Genomic DNA, 5,000 nt, shown 5'->3' on the forward strand with positions numbered 1-5,000 from the left:
GCAACCATACTTCCCCCGGAACCCAAAAGCTTTGGTTTCCCGGAGGCTGCCCGCCGAGTCATCGGAGGAACTGCGGCGGATCGCTGGCTGGCATCGTTTATGGTTAGAACTAGGGCGGTATCTGATCGCCTTCGAACCTCTAACTTTCGTTCTTGATTAATGAAAACATACTTGGCAAATGCTTTCGCTTCTGTTCGTCTTGCGACGATCCAAGAATTTCACCTCTAACGTCGCAATACGAATGCCCCCGCCTGTCCCTATTAATCATTACCTCGGGTTCCGAAAACCAACAAAATAGAACCGAGGTCCTATTCCATTATTCCATGCACACAGTATTCAGGCGGGCTTGCCTGCTTTAAGCACTCTAATTTGTTCAAAGTAAACGTGCCGGCCCACCGAGACACTCACTCAAGAGCACCCTGGTAGGATTGCAACGGGGTCCGCCTCGGGACGCACGAGCACGCACGAGGCGCGTCGCACGCCTTCAGCTCGCCCCACCGGCAGGACGTCCCACGATACATGCCAGTTAAACACCGACGGGCGGTGAACCAACAGCGTGGGACACAAATCCAACTACGAGCTTTTTAACCGCAACAACTTTAATATACGCTATTGGAGCTGGAATTACCGCGGCTGCTGGCACCAGACTTGCCCTCCAATAGATACTCGTTAAAGGATTTAAAGTGTACTCATTCCGATTACGGGGCCTCGGATGAGTCCCGTATCGTTATTTTTCGTCACTACCTCCCCGTGCCGGGAGTGGGTAATTTGCGCGCCTGCTGCCTTCCTTGGATGTGGTAGCCGTTTCTCAGGCTCCCTCTCCGGAATCGAACCCTGATTCCCCGTTACCCGTTACAACCATGGTAGGCGCAGAACCTACCATCGACAGTTGATAAGGCAGACATTTGAAAGATGCGTCGCCGGTACGAGGACCGTGCGATCAGCCCAAAGTTATTCAGAGTCACCAAGGCAAACGGACCGGACGAGCCGACCGATTGGTTTTGATCTAATAAAAGCGTCCCTTCCATCTCTGGTCGGGACTCTGTTTGCATGTATTAGCTCTAGAATTACCACAGTTATCCAAGTAACGTGGGTACGATCTAAGGAACCATAACTGATTTAATGAGCCATTCGCGGTTTCACCTTAATGCGGCTTGTACTGAGACATGCATGGCTTAATCTTTGAGACAAGCATATGACTACTGGCAGGATCAACCAGGGAGCTGCGTCAACTAGAGCTGAGCAGCCGGCCGCCCGGGAGTGTGTCCCGGGGGCCCGCGCGAACACGCAAGCGTCCGCTCAATTATTCTGCAAACAGGAGGAGGCTGAGCTCCCCTGCACAATACACCTCGAAACCCTCTCAGGTCCCGGCGGCGCGCAGCGCCGTCCTAAGTACTTGGTCGGGTTCGAGAGAGGCGCAATCGCCCGGAGTTTGGCGAGTAGACGCTTTAGGTGCGACCACCCGTGCTCCCAACTGAGCTTGCCGCTGCCGACAGAGGCCCGGGAGCGTGCTGTCGTGGCATTGCCGGCGGGAGACAACACGCGCCACCTACGGTGGCCGGCAGCTCCAACGCCAGCGCCACAGAAGGACAAAAGCCCCACTTGGGTGCCGAAGCGAACTCTCCCAGCACAGCGCACGCGCCAACACGTCCGCACAGCTGCGATACAAACCACCTGCGAGAACCGCAGAGGCGACCGAGCAGCAGACGGCGTCGCGGCGCCGAGCGCCGGGCGGCGGCGCATCCTCAGCGCACACAGTCCTCAATCGGACCAGCACACTGCAGATGTCCACCGCGCTTCGCACCGGGCCCGCGAGGACCTACTTTGGCCGCACGGCGCCGCGTGCAGGGTGCGCCGGCGCGCAGCTGCGCCGCCTGCCGCCTCCGTCGGCCGGCGCGCCTGCCACTGGCCGCCCCCACCAGCCGGCTGTAGCGCGTGCGCCCACGCACCGCGCGGCCAGCACGCCGGGAGGCCCCCCCTCACCGGCCGGGGACGGTCCCACCCAGCCACCGCCGCGTATCGCTTCACACCCACATGCCATTCACGTTCGTGGGCATGGTGGGTATCGCTGAAACAACCGGTTGGTAGCTCAACCGATCGTCGCCATCACTGATTCACCTCTAGCGAGAACAACCGCACCACAACCGTTTACCAGTTGTTCATTTGCGTAACGTCACCAGCAAACGTAGACGTCCATCGCCATTTGCAAATTCAACGATTGTTGCATGCCTGTGTCAGGTGTCACGACACACTATGTCTGCCCACATACACGCAACAACATGTGCACGCTTCGCGAACACGTGGAAGGTGGCCCCCGTACGTATGCGATGTCCATTGCGCGAACGACTGTCAACCGGCCTCTGTCGCATGTCGCAGATGTGGAACGCAGTGCACCATGCTATCACGGTGTGTGAGAAGAGACGACTACGTCTGACAACACGCGCCACTACATCAACAGACGGCTCATGCTGATCGCCATCCACGGCATACCATACTGCAATCCAGCTCTTATAGGGAGACGACACGTAGCTGAGTGCACAATATTTGGACCGTATGGTTCGCCGTTGTTGGCGCAGTCGTGGTACGGTCACACATGTACCACGATGTATCATTCAGTACATGAGGACCAATGTGCAGTACAGTGTGTGATTTGGATGTACAACATCAGCGGACAGTTGACACACGCCGTACCACAACGTAGGCTGTGCTTCGCCATGCAAATGCCAATGAACAACTGCGAAGGGCATTGAGCATGTACGTCCTGCTGCCATCCGCATTACAGTGTATAGCTGCAAGGTGTTTAACATGAAGCGATACTCTGGGGACCAGGCAGTGCGAGTAGCAAACTATATTGCGGGGGTTGCAGTTAGGCAACACCACACTAATTTAACGCGTCGTATGACAATTACAGAGCAGGTTAAGGCCCAACGTGTGTTGGGTTAAGGCCCAACGTGTGTTGGGTTAAGGCCCAACGTGTGTTGGGTTAAGGCCCAACGTGTGTTGGGTTAAGGCCCAACGTGTGTTGGGTTAAGGCCCAACGTGTGTTGGGTTAAGGCCCAACGTGTGTTGGGTTAAGGCCCAACGTGTGTTGGGTTAAGGCCCAACGTGTGTTGGGTTAAGGCCCAACGTGTGTTGGGTTAAGGCCCAACGTGTGTTGGGTTAAGGCCCAACGTGTGTTGGGTTAAGGCCCAACGTGTGTTGGGTTAAGGCCCAACGTGTGTTGGGTTAAGGCCCAACGTGTGTTGGGTTAAGGCCCAACGTGTGTTGGGTTAAGGCCCAACGTGTGTTGGGTTAAGGCCCAACGTGTGTTGGGTTAAGGCGCAACGTGTGTTGGGTTAAGGCGCAACGTGGGTTACGTTAAGGCGCAACGTGGGTTACGTTAAGGCGCAACGTGGGTTACGTTAAGGCGCAACGTGGGTTACGTTAAGGCGCAACGTGGGTTACGTTAAGGCGCAACGTGGGTTACGTTAAGGCGCAACGTGGGTTACGTTAAGGCCCAATATAGGTTAGGTTAAGGCCCAATATAGGTTAGGTTAAGGCCCAATATAGGTTAGGTTAAGGCCCAATATAGGTTAGGTTAAGGCCCAATATAGGTTAGGTTAAGGTACAATATAGGTTAGGTTAAGGTACAATATAGGTTAGGTTAAGGTACAATATAGGTTAGGTTAAGGTACAATATGGGTTAGGTTAAGGCACAATATGGGTTAGGTTAAGGCGCAATATGGGTTAGGTTAAGGCGCAATATGGGTTAGGTTAAGGCGCAATATGGGTTAGGTTAAGGCGCAATATGGGTTAGGTTAAGGCGCAATATGGGTTAGGTTAAGGCGCAATATGGGTTAGGTTAAGGCGCAATATGGGTTAGGTTAAGGCGCAATATGGGTTAGGTTAAGGCGCAATATGGGTTAGGTTAAGGTACAATATAGGTTAGGTTAAGGTACAATATAGGTTAGGTTAAGGTACAATATAGGTTAGGTTAAGGTACAATATGGGTTAGGTTAAGGTACAATATAGGTTAGGTTAAGGCACAATATGGGTTAGGTTAAGGCGCAATATGGGTTAGGGTAAGGCGCAATATGGGTTAGGTTAAGGCGCAATATGGGTTAGGTTAAGGCGCAACGTGGGTTACGTTAAGGCGCAACGTGGGTTACGTTAAGGCGCAACGTGGGTTACGTTAAGGCGCAACGTGGGTTACGTTAAGGCGCAACGTGGGTTACGTTAAGGCGCAACGTGGGTTACGTTAAGGCCCAATATAGGTTAGGTTAAGGCCCAATATAGGTTAGGTTAAGGCCCAATATAGGTTAGGTTAAGGCCCAATATAGGTTAGGTTAAGGCCCAATATAGGTTAGGTTAAGGTACAATATAGGTTAGGTTAAGGTACAATATAGGTTAGGTTAAGGTACAATATGGGTTAGGTTAAGGCGCAATATGGGTTAGGTTAAGGCGCAATATGGGTTAGGTTAAGGCGCAATATGGGTTAGGTTAAGGCGCAACGTGGGTTACGTTAAGGCGCAACGTGGGTTACGTTAAGGCGCAACGTGGGTTACGTTAAGGCGCAACGTGGGTTACGTTAAGGCGCAACGTGGGTTACGTTAAGGCCCAATATAGGTTAGGTTAAGGCCCAATATAGGTTAGGTTAAGGCCCAATATAGGTTAGGTTAAGGCCCAATATAGGTTAGGTTAAGGTACAATATGGGTTAGGTTAAGGTACAATATGGGTTAGGTTAAGGTACAATATAGGTTAGGTTAAGGCGCAACGTGGGTTACGTTAAGGCCCAATATAGGTTAGGTTAAGGCCCAATATAGGTTAGGTTAAGGCCCAATATAGGTTAGGTTAAGGCCCAATATAGGTTAGGTTAAGGCCCAATATAGGTTAGGTTAAGGTACAATATAGGTTAGGTTAAGGTACAATATAGGTTAGGTTAAGGTACAATATGGGTTAGGTTAAGGTACAATATGGGTTAGGTTAAGGTACAATATAGGTTAGGTTAAGGCACAATATG

General features: G+C 52.1%; 1 non-coding gene across 1 annotated transcript in view; it reads right to left on the reverse strand.

Annotated features, from left to right (window-relative positions):
• Positions 1-1,222, reverse strand: part of LOC124581927 — a 1,910-nt gene extending 688 nt beyond the window's left edge. The window contains exon 1 of the ribosomal RNA XR_006973570.1: positions 1-1,222. This exon is cut by the window's left edge and continues 688 nt beyond it. This is a non-coding gene — a ribosomal RNA (small subunit ribosomal RNA).
• Positions 1,223-5,000: the final 3,778 nt, after the last annotated feature.

The sequence above is a fragment of the Schistocerca americana genome, unplaced genomic scaffold (genome assembly GCF_021461395.2).
Source record: "Schistocerca americana isolate TAMUIC-IGC-003095 unplaced genomic scaffold, iqSchAmer2.1 HiC_scaffold_382, whole genome shotgun sequence".
Classification (NCBI taxonomy): domain Eukaryota; kingdom Metazoa; phylum Arthropoda; class Insecta; order Orthoptera; family Acrididae; genus Schistocerca; species Schistocerca americana.